The sequence below is a fragment of the Pelophylax lessonae genome (genome assembly GCF_965119305.1).
Source record: "Pelophylax lessonae genome assembly, chromosome: 5".
Taxonomy (NCBI): domain Eukaryota; kingdom Metazoa; phylum Chordata; class Amphibia; order Anura; family Ranidae; genus Pelophylax; species Pelophylax lessonae.
Genome location: NC_138772.1, coordinates 348,514,643 through 348,534,282, shown reverse-complemented (window position 1 = coordinate 348,534,282; position 19,640 = coordinate 348,514,643).

The following is a 19,640-nucleotide window of genomic DNA, read 5'->3' as shown; positions in this document are numbered from 1 at the left end:
ACTGATTGCTATTATCATAGCAGAAGGCACACGCAATTTAGTCTTCTTAGTATGAAAATATTAGCCCATCTCTTTGCTACATCTCACTGATATATTTTAGGGGAATACATTCCTTCATTTTTTTCTATTTTTCTGTTTTTTCAAGATTTAATATTCAGGAAAAAAACGGTATATTTTCCACACTATTCAAGGATACCACTTGTGATAATAGTGCTTCATATGGCACATAAGCATGTGATACTACAGCTGGACACAGCAGGCCCAATTTCATCCTAACTTGTCTACAGATTCTCTTTTTTAGTAGCTGTGCTGGTGAGTGTGTGTTTTATCATATTATGTTGATTATAAGCATGTTTTTTTATGAGCAGAGTGTGCATTCCTTGATCTTGGCACCCAGGGCACCTACTCAAATCTTTTTCCTAGTGCCCTGGGTCTCCATTGCAACAGTTGATGTTAAGAAGGTTTCATGTCAGTGAAAGTCCTCTAGGAGAAGCAGCAATAACTCTAAAGATCTACAACTCCCTAGATTGATCTTAAAAAAAAAAAAAAATAACTTCATATGTAGAACAAAATGAAAAACTATACATAGCTTGCCTTAAAACAGGTGAAAGTCAGCATACTGCAATCATCCACCAAAATCACCAGCAACTTCATTTTTGTTCACACGTTCTTCAGAATTAGGCAAATTGTTTAGTGAATTACAAGCTCTGGCATTTTTAACAAAGCACTGAATTTATTTGATGTATGAGAAATACACTTTCACTTAATTAATAATGCTTATTGATGACCAATGAGGATATCTATCAATACACTTTTGAAAAATCATGTACATTTTACTACCCTATAGTTTGTTTAATATTAATAGTTTCTTCTTTTTTCGTGACAATCACTGCAGAGCCTACCTACCTTATTTAAACAGGACTACAGAACAGCATGCTCAAAGAGGCACTGGGAACTTTTAGACTTGTAAGTGTATTCAGATGAAGGATTACTTCCAACAGCAATGCTTCCCTCAATGGGCACCCAAAAGTAACTCAAACCATAGAAATACAAAAAAGGAGCACCAGACCAAACTTAGATAAAAGAGTCCAAGGTTTAATTTTTGATAAAATAAAAAGTCATTTAAAAACACACAACACATTTTGGGGTTAACACCACTCCCTCTTCATCAGTGCTCAACACAGGATAAAACATGGATGGACCAGTATGTCAGGACCTGGGCTCGAACCTGGGATCTCTTCTGAGTCTGGCATTAATTCTTCTCACTGAGCAATCTGGGATGCTCGACAGCTCCCTGCCTGATCTATTGGACAATTCTTCCTGATCATTTGGACAACCCTGCCTCGTGCCTTGATTACTATTGAACCTTGAACTCCTTGCTCCTCCCATGAACTTCCTATATAAGCCTTGCATCTGCACTTCCTGTCATCAGATTATTGTGGTTTGATACTGCATTTTACTTGAGCTACCCCTAATACAGTTTGGAAAAAGACTTTGGCTTCGACACAGATTATTGGTCTAGTAATTCAGACTGTCTTATCTGTCGCAGACCTGAGAACTGAACTTGCCTGACGTTGGTCGGCCATTGGTCTCCACTCATTACAGGTATTCTCCTAACAGAATAATCTGGCCACAACATGGAGACCACCGCAACTCAACGAACCCTGAGTGAACATGTTGTTTCCCAACTGAGGTTGTTCAAGGCTTACAAACACGAGTGCAAGAGTTACAAGGAGAAGTAATTGAATTGCGAACACAACTTAGGCAGCAACACCAAAAAACAGCTACTAACCGTGATTCAAACTGCTTCCCTTTGCCTGATAAATTCAATGGGAATCCTAAACTTGATGTCGACTGCCATTTCAGCTGCAACCTTACGAATTTGTAACCCCACGCTCCAAGACAGGCTTTATTATATCTCTGTTCGTTGATGAGGCCATGGCATGGGTTTTCCCATACTTGGAGCAAGACCATAAGATTCTAGGAGATTTCGAGGGGTTTTTGACAATTACATTTTCGATGATCTGAATCACAGCGCAACTGCTGAAACAGTTTTACTGAACTTGCACCAAGGGAGACGTTCTGTTGCTGAATATGCTGCTTAATTTCGTTGATGGGTAACTGATACCACTTGGAACGACTGTGCAAAGCGCTTTAACTTTAGAAAAGAACTTTCTGAGGATATAAAAGATGAACTATCCAGAATAGATCCGCCCAATAGTCTTGATGACTTTATCAAATTGAGCATTAAGATTGATAGACGATTTATGTAGAGACAATTTGAGAAACAAAGTTCTGTTGACTTTAGTTCCGCGTTCAATCTTCAACCAACGGCTAAATCATTTGCCAGCTATAAACCTGAACCAGAACCTATGCAAAGTGAAGCTCTCAGCTTTGCTGAAAAGTGACGCAGACGTGAACTGAATCTTCGCCTCTATTGCGGTCAGTCAGATCACTACGTCCTCAGGTGTACAAATTAATCAAGACGAACAAGACAGACCATTGCAACGGCCAGTCAAAGAGAATTGACCGCTTCTAGGGAGCAAGTCGGATCCATTACACAACCCATGTCTTTCGTAACACCAGGAGAAAAGGAAATTGTCTGTCATCATCCGCATGTTATTTTAAGCATCACGCTTAAAAAGAAAGACCAGTTACTCTCCACCTCAGCAATGTTGGATTCCGGGGCTGGTGGTAACTTTATGGATTTTAAATTTGTGGAAGAAAATGGCATTACCCAAATACACAAACCATCTTCAGTACATATGTAGACGTTTCTGGAGTAATCACTCATGAGACCATTCCTCTGCAGTTATGTATGGAGCCTGGACACCAAGAGTTAATATCTGATATCTTCTCCTCAATTTCCTGTTATCTCAGGAATTCCATGGCTATCAATTCACAATCCCACTACTGACTGGCAGGCCAGAAACCCGGTCTTTCCCTCTGAACATTGTGATTTACATTGTCAAAAAAGAGACATCGCACCTACTATTATTGGAAATGACATAGACTAACCTGGAAAAATTGCCCCTCAATACCAAAATTTTAAAGACATTCGGGATAAGAAAAATGCTGACCAATTACCACCCCAGCGGGCATTAGATTGCCCAATAGAGCTTGTGCCAGGAGCCCCAATTAATTTTGGTCACCTCTACGATCTTTCTGAAACAGAACTGAACGTGTTAAAGGACTTTCTACAAGAGAATCAGGTGAAAGGGTTTATCCGTCCCTCAACCTCTCCTGCTGGTGTCCCGCTATTCTTTGTTGAAAAAAAGATGGAACCTATGCATTGATTACAGAGAATGAAATAATATGACAGTCAAGAATCGTGAACCCCTTCCATTAATTCCAGAACTATTCGAGAGACTAAGAACAGCAAAGAATTATGTCAAACTTGATCTGTGGGGTGAATATAATCTTGTTCGCATTCGACCTGGAGATGAATAGAAGACGGCCTTTCAAACAAGATATGTGCATTATGAATCCCTAGTAATGCCCTTTGGACTCTGTAATGCACAAACTACCTTCCAACATTTCATAAATTATGTTTTTAGAAACTTGTTAGAACAATTTGTAGTGGCTTATCTGGATGATATACTTACCTTTTCGAAACAATGTACAGGAACATGGGATCATGTTCGTACTGTCTTAGAACGACTACGACAAGATAAATTATATATTAAATTGGAAAAATGTTATTTCGAACAGACCCGTATACAGTTCTTGGGCTACATCATTTCTCCTGAAGGGCTGAACATGGATTCCAGCAAGATCCAAGCCATCCTAGACTGGCCCACCCCCAAGAACATAAAGGATGTGCAATGGTTCTTGGGGTTCGCAAACTTTTACCGGAGATTTATTAAAAAATTTCAAAAATTGTGGCGCCTATTACTCATGTGACAAGGAAGGAGGCACGCTTCCAGTGGTCCACAGAGGCAGAAATGGCTTTCTCACATCTGAAAATAATTTGTTACATTTAAATGATAAGCAGATATCAGATTTATATTATATTAGGGATACATAACTTTGGGTATGGCATGAGCAGTGACATTGCAAGTTACTTTAGGGTGTTCCTTTGAGTACAGAAGCAGGCAGGAAAGAGATGGGATGGATAGATATAAAAAAAATCATCCTCTTCCAATTTTTTTTTGTAGTTTTGCTGTAAGCCCAACAACATTTTCAATTTTTATTTTAGGTACCCAGGTGTGCATTAGATATTTTGGGAACGGGAACCTATCAACAACTATGGATTTAGTTAATTCCACATCACAGCAAAATTCAGAGAAGCAGAAAAGTGGGCAAAGATTATTTTAGGAATGTTTAGAGAAATTGCAGTGGAGTAATCCTTCTCTATTCTTTGAAAGTACATTTCAAAGTTCATATTTAACAGATATACAATACTTTTGAATGTTTGGAACACGTTCAGGTGTATGCGGCACTAATGTTTATGTGTTCCCAATAAGGCATGGGGCACTTTATGGTTTATGAAATTTATAATGATTTAAAAGCACAGAGCACTGTAAGGTTTATGAATTCCATATGGGTTATGTGATGGCTAATGATGTTTGGCATTTTATTATATAGTTGATTCACAGTAAAATATATTATTGGGGACATATAAACAGTAGCGACGCATACATCTGAGCATGTTCCAGGCTACTCCTATTGGGGTTAACCATCTGTACAGGCATTAACTCAGGGAGGCTGATTTACTAAGGTATTCTAGAATCATTACTCAATAAATTGTGTGAATTTTAATTTCAGTTATCCAATCACATGAAAAGCACATTTCTGATTACTTATTTAATCTTCATATAACTGGCATTTAAAGTGAACAGAAATTTACATTTTACATTATTAAATCATTGAAGTGAGTATTAATATTATTTTACTGAATTTATATAGTGCCAACTGTTTGCATAGCACTTTACAAAATAAAGTGAGAGGTTTAGGAGTGCCCCGCTTGTGAGAGTTTGCATTCTAAACGGAGATGCAAGTAAAAGAACAGTTTTATGGGTGAAGGCAAGATAGGTCTCCCTGAAAGAATGAGTTTTCAGGGATTACCTAAAGGTGGACAAAGTAGGCGATAACCAGATAGATTGGGAGGAGGAGTGTCAGTGGATGGGATATTCACATAATTTATTATGGGAAGATTTTCGACTCCTTCAGTAAATGGGCTCAAGTATGTACTTTCATGCCAAATGTAAAGGCAACAGATTCACTTTAACTTAAGCCCGGTATACACCAGGGGTTGAATGAAAAAAATTTTTACAGCTCCGTTGGTACGGCGATCTCCTCCGCTGAGCGGTTTTGTTCTGACAGGAGGATGCCATTCTCCAGCAGAACACTCCAGGCAGTGCTTTTAGCCAATGGCTGATCTGGAGCTGGTTGGCTGCTGGTTTTCCAGCATGCGTGTCCAACAGAAGCTGGCCAAACAGCTGGCTTCTGTCGGATCAGCTGACATACACACGGGCTGAATGTCGGTTGTTTTTTGTTGAACTGGCGGATGTCTCCCGACATTCTGGGCATGTGTACTAGGCATTAGCCTCTATCCTTTCTTATCAGTTACCAGTAACAAAAGAAAATCCCGTGTAAGCTACAAGTCGTTGAGCTGTAGCTTGAAAAGAGCTATGGACTCCCATTGTGACAATGCTAAGTGGCCAAGCACTATCAAATAAAGTAAGTTTCATTCTTGGCTTATGGCATTGAATTGAAGCAAAGGAAAGATAAGTATGTGCTGGGGTTAGATGGAGTATAAAGAGGGCAAAACACAGATCTGCTTTAAAGGAAACCTGTAGTGAGAAAAATACAGAGGCTGCCACTTACCTTACTGAACTCCTTCTAAACTGGTAGTTGTTTGGCTATCTCTGGCCTTCATACTTTTGGAGTCACTGACACAGAACAAGTCAGCAGATCAGGAAAGTCAGAATTTCCTATCTGCATGCATGTTCCAGGTCAGTGCTATAGAAAACATTAAAGCCATTGATTCACTGTGACAAACAGGCATCTATCATTTTCACAAGGAAAGGTCAGCAAAGCCGGTCTCCAAAATTTCTCTAAGGTTAAGTTTCTTCTAGGCAGCCTAAGTGTGGGGCTTTAAACTGTTCCATGTCTTAAATTATGCAGGAATATGCTTTAGAGGACTCTTTAGTGGCCTCTACCTAATGAAACTGTAAAATGTATTTTTCAATTAGCTATGTAACAAACATATAGTAATTCTACACAATGTGGCTCTAATATTATTATTATTATTCAGCAGCTAAACTAGAACAAAATATTCTGAAGCTGGTATCTGTTAAAATAATAGTTGATAGAAATGACTCCTTCTAAATGGCCAAGTTTTTGACTCCTGACCTCAGGTTAAGAACCTCTGGCAATATTCAGTCTTGCTTTGTTTCATTATTGAAGGATGTAGCATACAGTTTCGTGTTTAGCCTTTTGATCACCACTTTTTGTAAAGGGCACTGAATGGATATGAAGAGAGATGTTCTAAATTGCTCAACCCCTCACCCCTATCGTTCAGTTTGTAGGCAGGATCAGGTACCAAAAATAAAGGAGCTCTGTTTTCAACTCCTGTACCCCTCTGCTTACAGGCCTGTATCAGAAATTAATTAAAACTTTTCAACATCAAGCTGACAGACTGGAATGAAAGACGTCCAGAAGCGGTACAATAATTTGGAGACTTGGACATTGTAAAAGCAGCTATTTTCTGAGCTGAACTAATGATAATCAGAACACTGTTTTTGAATGTATCTTCCATAGGGTTTAGAAAACCAAAATGCTTCTGTGTGTTAAGTACAAAGGATGAATATTGGTGTTATGTGTTACTTTTTGTTTCTTTGTATTAGTGATTTTAATTTTGCCTGTAACATATTTCTGATAACATTGATCTGAGTTTTCAAACTAAGATTAATAATGTGCATTCTTAGGCTTATTGTCCTTAAGGGCCCTTTCACACGGGCGTTCCGCATGTCCGTAAATCATCCTATTTTCTGGCGGATGATTTACGGACATAATGTATGTCAATGGCATTGCGGATGTTAGCGGATGACCATCCGCTGACATCCGATTTTCTTCCTTTCAGTTCTGTTCCGTTTTTTGGAACGGAACAGAACCCTATTTTTGTTCCGTTGAAAAAATGGAAAGGAAGCAAAATCGGTTGTCAGTGGTGTCATCCGCTGACATCCGCAATGCCCATAGACTTACATTATGTCCGTATATCATCCGCAAACGGATGGGATGATATGCGGACATACGGAGCGGATCGCAAAGTGCCGGAGCAGATCGCAATGCGGTCCGCTCCGTGTGAAAGAGCCCTTACACTTCCTTTGAGAAATCCTAGGCTGGAAATGATATTGATGATAAAGAGATATGCTCCTACTTACATACATTGGTTCAGTCTATGTTTTGGCTTCCAATATATCGTACATGTAAGGGGAACACTTTCTTTTGATCTAAAATAATTTTTGGTTTTGTATATTGTTGAACTTCAAAATATTTCTACATATTGGTTGGAGTGGATTAATGTTCAAATTTGTGGCTGTCTAGGACCCCAGTGATTAGATTCGCCTACTCAGCATTCCTCTGCAGGGTCTAATAGAGGATGCAGGGAACATAAATACTAAACACTGTGCACAACTAGCCTATTCCAAACCTTTATTAAAAGTGTTACTAAACCCAGGACCCCTACATTCACTATATCCTTTTACCCACAATACACAGAACATGGAAATGAAATGATTTTAGTAAATATAAACTGCTAAATACATTTACATCGGCAATTAGAGCAGTCTTTTGACTTCTATCAGTGTCTGGTTAAAGCTTGTAGGAGTTTTCATTCTCCCCTCATTGTCCTATAAGGATGTAGGACCCCTGACCCTTTGTCTGGACAGTGTTGATTGGCCCTGTGCCGATGATATGCACTCTCCCAAAAAAAAAAACTCTCTAGCAATACACACTAACCTGAGCATGTGCCGCTTGTCCCTTAGCCTCTGTTCTTTCAGGAAATGACTAGGGGACATGGAAGAAGTGGAGGGTTAGAGGAGACACGATAAAACAGCCTTTTTACACAATGCAGAGGATTAAACCCTTAGGTTCCACCGTGAGTATAACAAGCATGCTTTACTGCATATACAGACTGGTTTTGTTGTCTGTTTAGTAACACGTTAAAGTGGAAGTACACTCTCCCATCATTTTCAGCCAAGGAAGCTGCCATCTTGACCTCTGCTTAATCTTCAACTGCCATGATGCTGAACATGTGATCAGTTATGACACCAGACATTGGATGGTTTGACAGGTTGGTTGAGAGCACAACCAATGTGACAGTTACAGTCCCAGAACGTGTCGGGAATGTAACTGTATTTTGAGAGTTTTTTGATGGGTTTACTTCCGCTTCAAGTTTAGTGATCACTTACCTGGCCTCTTTCTCATCTCTTCTTCCACCTATGTTGGGTTAAAAAGCAGTGCTTTAAAGTCAGTAAAAGTAACATGGCGTCAGCCAATATGACAGCAGGATAGAGGGCCAATGTTTTGCCAGCAAAGCAAATTTTGGGCCCAAAACCAGCAAGTCACTGTCAAAGCGAATTTTAAATGTCTCAGTTATAAGGGTGGGTGCTTATAGATTCTCATAATTGATAAGTTAAGTATTTTAAAAATATAAGCTTTAAATATAAGCTCATAATCATAATGCGCTGCTAAAAGGTGCTGCAGACAGTATCCAAGGAGTTTAGGGTCTAAATTGCCCTATTTATTGTTTTCCATTTCAGTAAATGTTATTTTGCTGATTCACAGTTCAGTTTTTAGCTGCAGAACATGCAGTGTTTTCCTTTTTATATACATAGTTACATAGTATGTTGAAGAATTCAAAAAATTGTAAACATACGAGGGGTCTTCAAAAAATTTCCGCAATTTTTTATATTTATTAGAGTTATGAAAGTGCAGAAACATTTTGAAGAACCCTTGTATGTTTTATTCTGTTTTATTCAGATAAAAATAATATGTTGCACATATTTACCACTGCAGTCAGCAGGTGGCATAATCAAAGCTATTCTGTTTTCCACAAAGCTAGTTTACTTGTATGTTGTGAACAGCCCAAATAAGATGTGTAATATGTTATATATGAAAGTACAAGTGGATTAGTCAGAGGAAGGACACAACTCTTCTTGTCGGCTATTAAATATTGACTTGTATATGGACTTGTGTATATATTTTACACCAGACAGATGCAGTTGAAATGTGGGTAGGCTATACTGTGCTTTTTCTATTGGGATTTTAAACAAACTGTCATGAAAGCAACTATATTGAATGTTTCATTTTTCTTTTACAATGAGACGGCTACATCATATATGACAAATCCGGGGAAAAATCCCAACAAAGGGAGAAATCAAGAGAATTGCTGAGTCTTTGAGGTTAACTTAGCATCCCAACTAAGGTCCATGAGTCTCTGGTTGAGAGGGCTCGAGTTTCCAGGTTGTGCTGTATGATGGGTCAAAACTACACGAGCCGGGCCTCATGTTGAGGAACCCCAAACCATTGAAACATATTAGGATTGGACATCTGTATGGGTGAGTATATCTTACATTATCAGAGGGATGCAATCACTGTAACCATCCACATCTAAACCATGTCCTGCAGCGTGGTGGGCTTTAGAGATAAATATAGATAATAAAGGAAAGGGAAACTGGAAAATAGGATAGAAAAGAGAGGAAAAAGAGGAAGAGAGAGTAAAAGGGAGAAAAAAAGAAAACCAGAAGGAAAGGAGGTGGGAATGGGGAGTTGAATGTTTCATTTTTAAATTATAAGTTTATATAAAGAATAAAGAAATGCAATGACTTTTTAATGTGATAACCATGATTTTCAGGGAGGGTACTGTTCACCTGCATAATGTAGGTTGTAGTTGAAACAAGCTTAGTGATATCAGGATCTGGAGTTTATGAGCAGTTTAACCATAGTTGTAATACAAGTATACAATGAAGCCCTATACACATAGAAGTTAAAGCTCCTATGTACAAAAATTTTTTTTAAATATAACTTTTATTTGACTATCACTTGATAGTCACTTAGCTTGATAGTCACTAGCTTGTAAAATTAGTGGTGAAATCGTCACTGTACTGCACATAATAGCTGAAGTAGAGAGTACATGTAATAAAACTGTTACAGCACCTCTGAGATACGTGTAAGCACAGAAAGGGACATGGCCCCTTCTGTTCATCTGCAGCATATCACACGCAAGCATGTGACAGTTCATAGTCTTTTGGCTATGGTTGGTCAGGTACGTTGGCATGAGAGTGCTTTATTGCATGTGGGTTAGCGACATCAGCGTGAGTGTGTTTGCATATATTTCTGACACTGGCTGTGCATATTTGCTTAGAAAGTATTTAAACACCTTCTTTCTGGAGGCTGGTGCTAAGTCCTTTTACCAGCTAGACGGTGCATGAGGTTGTTGTTGTTCTGATTACCCATTTCTGACCCAGATCATCTGCTCTCATCCTCAGGCCTTGTTGCCAACTCTGTCCGTTCATATTACTCACCTTGCCTGCTGCCTGCCTCAATCTCTGCTTGGACCCACAACTATTCTCTTACCTGCCGCCTGATTGAACTTCTGCTTTCACATTGGTTGCTCTGATGCCTGCTGCCTACCTCTGCTTGGACATTGACATCTTGCTGTTCTGTCAATTCTGTGTAGCCGCCCTGCTTCTGTGGCCTGAGCCTTAGGTATGCCAAGGGCCAATAGGGTTACTGGCCCATCTCTTTTTGCAAGATGCTAAGGTGAAGACCAAGTTGTCACTTGGATAGTTGGATTCCGTGCCGTGGGGGAGCTTGCATTACCTGCCAGGGGTCTTACACAGAACAACTACACAAGAACGGATACCAGACCAGTCACCCTGCACAAGGAGAGAGATTGGCAATGACTGGTCCTTATAACAAGAGAAAAAGTGCAGGAGTTGTTTAATGCTGGATTACTGCACAGATGTGGAAGAAATATGCAAAGAGCATCAAGATTCATGTAAGGATACATATGGGTCTTAGGCCTCATTCACATCAGGGATTACATCCATGCCCCATACAGGGCCATTTTTTACCAGTATGGGGATGCACAGGTATTGTCTGCATCCCCCTACCAGCAGTCCCATAGCTGTCTATTGGGACACAGCAAAAGCACAGACACAACCTCTGCTCCCAATGTGACATCTGGGCAGATGCGGGTGCATGGCCCTGAACGCACCTTGGGTGAATTCCAGGATACACACTCGTATGCACCAGAAGTCATATTGGGACACAGCGGCTGTGTCTGTGCAGCCGCTGTGCCCCAATAGACATGAATTGGACTGCCCACATGGGGATGCACAGAACGCTTGTGCATCCCCACATGGGTAAACACGGCTTTGCATGGGGTGCAGATGTAATCACCCCATGTGAACAAGGTCATATTGAATATTTAGACAATAATTTGTTTAGTTCAAAGTTTATCTTGAGCATTTATAACAATCACCTAAAATGCCCCTCAGTGCCCGATATGAAAAAGTATATTAGTATAGTATAAGTATATAGTATAAAGTATATTAAACCAAATATACACAAGTGCTTAGCAAAGCTTTGACTTTAAAACATGCTGATTATAGTGTCTGACAGTGACGCTCGCTGCAGTCCCCATTTTACTTCTACTTGGCTTCACTCTTTCCTAGTTTGGTGATGAGATGGGCTTTCATTCATTTAAATAGCAGTCATTATTAGAAGCATACCTATAAAAAGGGATCAAGCAGATAAAATAGAAAGTTTCCAGATTTAGCATATTCTGGAAAGAGTTCTCTTTTCTGCTCTCTGAATTAGCGTCTAGTGAAAGTTTTCCAAGGTATCCTCCATTGGTTCATTTTGTTAGCTACAGACATGATTTGTTTTTGAAGGAAAGCAGCAAAATGATGAAAAATAACAAGCAAGGCACCAAAAGACTATATAATTATATCATCTGAAGAGAGGAACGCTGTAGAAGACAAGAAGCTAATCTCCTGCCTGACACGAGTACCTTCTGACTTACATGGATAGTTTGTGCTATAATCCTGGCACAAGGTTAAACCACTGGAAGAAATAAGAAGGCAGCTTGTGTGTCCAAAGAAAGTGTTGTGTTTTTTGGCGCTGGGAAGTTCCTTTCTGAAGACGCACATTCAGCAAAATCAGAGCCTGTTTATTTTGGAAATGCAGCAGCTGTATATCTCCAAATGAAAAGTCTTTTGCATGATTTTCCAACATGGCAAAGTGGCGGGCATTCTATGATCCATACTTCACAGTCCAGCAAGGTGGTCTAATGCCTGGATTAAAACTCAACTTTATTAAAAGTGGATATGGAAAAAAGAAATGAAGGAAGATAAATGATGCATAAATGACTACACATTATTTTTCACTACATTCAATGTGTAAAAACATAATCACTCTTTGACTTAATGACTAACAAGTTTGGGTCTTATTTATCAGTGCAAGAAAACTGTCTGGTCTCAGAATGCTTGTGGTTCCGGAGTGCACACCTTATCCATTGCCTGGTGCCAGGATAAAACCTCCTCAACTCAGAGGAACTTCAGAAGCTCCTAGCATGAAAATGGATTGGACATGGCTCAAAACATTGCTGTTTAAAGCAGGATCTATCATCTTATGTCACTTTTATGCTATAAAGTGAAAAAGCTGACCCTTTTTTGTTTCATTACATTTTAGGCCCCTTTCACACTTGTGTGACTTGTCCTGCCACTTGGGATTGTAATGTCGCATAACAAGTCTTACGCCATGATTTCCAATGAGTACCTTTCATATACATATAAAAATTTAGCGAAGGCGCCTAGCCCTTTAAAAAAGATGTTAAGAACCTGCTGCCCCTTTAATTGTTTAAAACAATAAATGGGTATATATAATAGGTAAAAAGGCGCTGGTAATCTTTTTATAGTGCTGGATACAAATACTACGATATCTCGTAATTCATTAAATTTATAAATATTAAAAATGTACGTGCTGTGTTATACAAAGTGCAAAAAGAATTACTGCATATCAAGGTGCTAACTAGTGCATCAACCTAAAATTACAGGTGCTGGCTTTTACTAGTGCACGAATTACACTAATCCAAAGTATTTCCTAGTGTATCCACAAATATATTATTATTATTTAGTTAGTGCAACAAGCAAAAAAAGGTGCTTACTGGTGCATAAACATAAAAAGTGCAAGTGCTGACCTTACTTATGCAAGGATTATAATAAATCAAAGGTGCTTACTAGTGCATCCAAAAATAAATTCATATATTAAATCACGTACAATTAAATTATATCCATATTAAATTATCGTGCTCACTATTACAGTGCTCCAAAAAATGTGATAAAGTGTCTCTAAAATTAGTTCTGAGCAATTCATGCAACAAAATTGTGCTTATATAATCTTGATTGTTTAGATCTAAAGTGCTCCAAGTGATGGGGTGTGTCACACGTAGCCTCTTACCAGATTCCAGCAGGTCACAAGGACCCCCAACGCCTGTGATCCCTTTAACTGGGTGGATCAGACCTCTCCTTGATTTCTTTTACTTGAATATCCTGCTCCTACGTTACTCGTACATGGACAATATAGTCCGCACATATAAAGATATGAAAGATAGCCTCCAATAGTGAAATACTGTTTATTTGTATTAAATTACACTATAAGATAACAATTGGCTTCTTACTATTCGTTGTGCCCTCCTGGCACTGGGCAATTCGGCAGTTAAGATCGTAAGGGTATTGGGAAGATACCTTCTGAGGATCTGCAGCACCCTCCTGTATCTCCTTTCCCCTGTTTACTTGCGGCGGTCGGCGTGCGTCCCAGCCACTGCTTCGAATGCCTCTAGTTCCTGTTTCCGGGTTTAGCAAAGACCACAATGCATTTCGCTATTGTGCGTCATCAGGCGGTGTTTATGTTTATGCACCAGTAAGCATCTTTATTTGCTTGTTGCACTAACTAAATAATAATAATATATTTGTGGATACACTAGGAAATACTTTGGATTAGTGTAATTCGTGCACTAGTAAAAGCCAGCACCTGTAATTTTAGGTTGATGCACTAGTTAGCACCTTGATATGCAGTAATTCTTTTTGCACTTTGTATAACACAGCACGTACATTTTTAATATTTATAAATTTAATGAATTACGAGATATCGTAGTATTTGTATCCAGCACTATAAAAAGATTACCAGCGCCTTTTTACCTATTATATATAACCATTCATATACAGTATGTGTGACTTCAAGTCAAAGTGACTTCAAAGTAGTCCTGCACTACAGGCATTGCTTTAAGTCGCATCAAATTTGTGGCAAAGTCGCACGTCAAAGTCCCGTGACTTTCAGGTCATATAAGTGTAAAAGGGGCCTTACTGAGGGTTAATAGTGTTGTTACAACATAAAAATGTGTAATGCTTTGAATGGTACATTGTAAATATGAATAAACCTTCTGCACTATCCCTATAGCTAAATTTTTAGAGCAAAACTAAATGATATAGGGGCAGCTAAACATCAGTCTGCATCCAACCACCTGTGCAAATGCAAATAATATATACTACCTTCAAGGGTGCAGCGTTCTCCTTCCATACGGTAAGTGCATAGATTAATTAATATATAAAGTTCATCAGTGATCAAAATAATATTAATAAAATATGACCATTATATACACAGATATATGTAGCAGGATTCCCAGCTGTTGTGCTGGATATGGGTCCCCCTGGGCCACCGGGTGCAACAAAAGTACCCTTGTGCATGCTCCCTTTAAGTGTGAGTGCCGAGACAATGATCAGTCCAGCATCTTTGTTTTTTTTTGGTTTATTTGAGAACTTGGATGGGAGAAGGGAATGAGTGAGATATTCCTCTGGCTCAACTATGCACAACTTTCTAGAGACAACTGGAAACGCTTCTTGACGCGGACTTGGCGCTAACTAGATGCCGGTCAACGTCGGTTGATGCTGGTTAACGCTGGCTTGCTGCCTGTTAACTCCGAACTGATTTTGGACTGCTTTCTCTCTTAAAGAAATCCTTCCTTTAGCTCCCTAAGCACTCCTTTCTGAGGTAGCTACTTGTACTGCTGCTGCGCTACTAAACACTTCAGGGCCCACACCGCCACCCCCTTTCTCTCTATTATCTTCAGGGCTTCACACTGGCACTCCCTTTCTCTAATCCTTCTCCTCAGGTTAGCTGGCTCCTAGATCCCCTTGACCTTCTGGAGTGGTCCTCTCTCCTAGGCAGACCCCTGGGCAGTCCCTATGACTCATAATACTGTTTTCCTCAAAACTTCTGCCCAGCAGCTTCACTCGGTCCACAGCACTCTAGATCCCTTTCTGCAGCCCAGCTCAACCTTTGTCCTCTAGGCCGACCGCCCAGGACAATCTCGCTTGCGCTGAGTCGCTGACAGGAGGAGAGACAGCCTTCACCCTCCTCCTGGGACTCTGCTTCCCACCAAAGACACTGTGTCATGTGCTCCCCTCAGACTTACAGTGCCTTGTGAAAGTATTCGGCCCCCTTGAACTTTTCGACCTTTTGCCACATTTCAGGCTTCAAACATAAAGATATAAAACTGTAATTTTTTGTGAAGAATCAACAACAAGTGGGACACAATCATGAAGTGGAATGAAATTTATTGGATATTTCAAACTTTGTTAACAAATAAAAAACTGAAAAATTGGGCGTGCAAAATGATTCAGCCCCTTTACTTTCAGTGCAGCAAACTCTCTCCAGAAGTTCAGTGAGGATCTCTGAATGATCCAATGTTGACCTAAATGACTAATGATGATAAATAGAATCCACCTGTGTGTAATCAAGTCTCCATATAAATGCACCTGCACTGTGATAGTCTCAGAGGTCCGTTTAAAGCGCAGAGAGCATCATGAAGAACAAGGAACACACCAGGCAGGTCCAAGATACTGTTGTGGAGAAGTTTAAAACTGGATTTGGATACAAAAAGATTTCCCAAGCTTTAAACATCCCAAGGAACACTGTGCAAGCGATAATATTGAAATGGAAGGAGTATCAGACCACTGCAAATCTACGAAGACCTGGCTATCCCTCTAAACTTTCAGCTCATACAAGTAGAAGACTGATCAGATATGCAGCCAAGAGGCCCATGATCACTCTGGATGAACTGCAGAGATCTACAGCTGAGGTGGGAGACTCTGTCCATAGGACAACAATCAGTCATATACTGCACAAATCTGGCCTTTATGGAAGAGTGGCAAGAAGAAAGCCATTTCTTAAAGATATCCATAAAAAGTGTCATTTAAAGTTTGCCACAAGCCACCTGGGAGACACACCAAACATGTGGAAGAAGGTGCTCTGGTCAGATGAAACCAAAATTGAACTTTTTGGCAACAATGCAAAACGTTATGTTTGGCGTAAAAGCAACACAGCTCATCCCCTTGAACACACCATCCCCACTGTCAAACATGGTGGTGGCAGCATCATGGTTTGGGCCTGCTTTTCTTCAGCAGGGACAGGGAAGATGGTTAAAATTGATGGGAAGATGGATGGAGCCAAATACAGGACCATTCTGGAAGAAAACCTGATGGAGTCTGCAAAAGACCTGAGACTGGGACGGAGATTTGTCTTCCAACAAGACAATGATCCAAAACATAAAGCAAAATCTACAATGGAATGGTTCACAAATAAACATATCCAGGTGTTAGAATGGCCAAGTCAAAGTCCAGACCTAAATCCAATCGAGAATCTGTGGAAAGAACTGAAAACTGCTGTTCACAAACGCTCTCCATCCAACCTCACTGAGCTTGAGCTGTTTTGCAAGGAGGAATGGGCAGTATTAACCAGTGTTAATTTCGTTAACTAAAACCGACTAAAACGTTTTCGTCGACTAACACAATTCAGATGACTAAAATACGACTAAAACTAAAATGGCATTTTAGTCTTAAGACTAAAATACGACTAAAACTAAAATGGCATTTTAGTCAAAAGACTATAACTAAAACTAAATCGATAATTTGCTGCCAAAAATTAACACTGGTGCATGCTCAAAGCATAAATAATAACATATTAGATTTTTCACTCCAGGACCAGCAGTAGTATATAATGAGTTTGGAAATTGTAGAGAAATGCTTAAATAATGCATTACAAATTACAATTGAACTACACCCATTTGATTATAGATGACTAAAATGAGTTTTAGTCGACTAAAATGTAGGGCGTTTTAGTCGACTAAAATATACTGGAGTTTTAGTCGACTAAATACGACTAAAACTAAAACACTTGCAGAAGACTAAAATAGGACTAAAACTAAAATGCCATTTTAGTCCTAAGACTAAGACTAAAACTAAATTGAAATTTGCTGCCAAAATTAACACTGGTATTAACTTAAGGGGGCTGAATAATTTTGCGTGCCCAATTTTTCAGTTTTTTATTTGTTAAAACAGTTTGAAATATCAAATAAATTTCGTTCCACTTCATGATTGTGTCCCACTTGTTGTTGATTCTTCACAAAAAATTACAGTTTTATATCTCTATGTTTGAAGCCTGAAATGTGGCAAAAGGTCAAAAAGTTCAAGGGGGCTGAATACTTTCACAAGGCACTGTGTGTGTGTGTATATATATATATATATATATATATACATATATATATATATATATATATATATATATATATATATATATATATATATATATATATATATATATACAGTATATATCACAGGGCTTTTTTGTAGAGGAAACACGGGGAAACGCAGTACTGGCACCTTCAACACTGAATGCATGTTCACAAACGCTCTCCATTCTACCTCACTGAGCTTGAGCTGTTTTGCAAGGAGGAATGGGCAAACATTTCAGTCTCTCGATGTGCAAAACTGATAGAGACATACCCCAAGCGACTTACAGCTGTAATCGCAGCAAAAGGTGGCGCTACAAAGTATTAACTTAAAGGGGCTAAATAATATTGCACGCCCAATTTTTCAGGGTTTTTATTTGTTAAAAAAGTTTGAAATATCCAATAAATTTTGTTCCACTTCATGATTGTGCCCCACTTGTTGTTGATTCTTCACAAAAAAAATTACAATTTTATATCTCTATGTTTGAAGCCTGAAATGAGGCAAAAGGTCGAAAAGTTCAAGGGGGCCGAATACTTTCGCAAGGCACTGTATATTCTCTCCCAGGATGCTTTGCGGCAGATTCTGCCCTCTGAGATGGATACAAGCCCTGATGTACTTTTGGCTAGGTTTCCTCCACTGTCCAATGAGAGCCCTCATTGGACATAGTGGGGAGACTCCCCAGACCCAACAGACACATACCTAGGAGGGTGCTACATATATATACTCAAAGTGAGTCCATCATTCAGTGCCAGTCCATAAAGATATATATGTATAAAATCTGTGAATTGTGTATTCCCATACACCAAAAAAAATCCTTTGTGTATCGACCTTTGTTCACCACGGTGCCCTTCACCCCATCTAAGAGTGTCTTTTCCCCTATTCGGGGGGACCCACTACCTAAAGGAGGTCAGTGTGTACCTTTGCAGTGTAAAAGTGGCACTGCTTCCACTGACAGATTAAAGTGGAGTTCCACCCTAAAATTATACTTACCTCCATCTTCTCGCTCCGGGTCACCTGAAAAACAAATGGATAATCGCAATTTTTTTTTTTTTTTACTTACCTTGTTTAGAAGAAAATATACTTACCTTACTTCCTCTTCCTCCCCTCGGTGGCCACGGCGATTCGTCACTTTCTGGCATGCAATGATTCCTGGGAGCTGAACGTCATCGCTCCCAGGAATCAATGCGCCTGCACCGGCCCCGACGTCAGCTCCGGTGCAGGCGCCGTCATACCTTGCAAAACAGCTTCAGGGCATGCCCAGAAGCTATGCAGGGATGACGCTGCGACACCGGAAGTGACGGCGGGGCCGGTGCAGTGCATCGTGGGACCGAAGAAGATGGAAGAGGACACAGAAGAGGATCGCGCTGGCTTCAAGCTGCCCACACCCGAGATGGCAGCGCTGGAGAATACATTTTCAAGGTAAGTATTTCTTCTAAAAGGTAAGTGCAACCCGGGACAGATCAGAGGCTAGCCATTGTGGAATGCACTAGCCCCGACTGTCCCGGGGGTATTTTTATTAAAAAAAAAGTTCACTGGGTGGAACTCCGCTTTAAATCCAGTCTACAGCTCTTAGTGTAGTGCCATATATGTACGAGGCAAGAGGAAAAAACTTAGTGCAGATCGCCCATACAAAATATTTATTAAGAGTAAAAATACCACTCACAATTCAGAAGTCAAATATAGGCATATTTCAGTACTATTCTCGGCTTGAATGGTACATTGCCATGAGATATAAACATGCAACCTGACAAGCAATACAATCAGCCCAACTCAGTTTTGTGAACAGCATTAGAACATATAGTAAATACACTGTGTTCTCATCAGAGGTTAAATTTAATAAGCAGAAACATTCTTTAGCACCTGAAAACAGGATAGCTATATAGGGGAATGGTAATATGAAAAAAATAAAGTTGGCTTTAGTTCTGTTTAGTGTCTTAAGCCCCGTACACACGTACCGATCGTCGGCGAACGATCGGCCGTCTTTTGTCCCCGGGCTGTCGGTGTCTGTTGAAAAGTGCAAAGACAGCACAAGAATTTTGTCCGCCGACTACAGCCGAC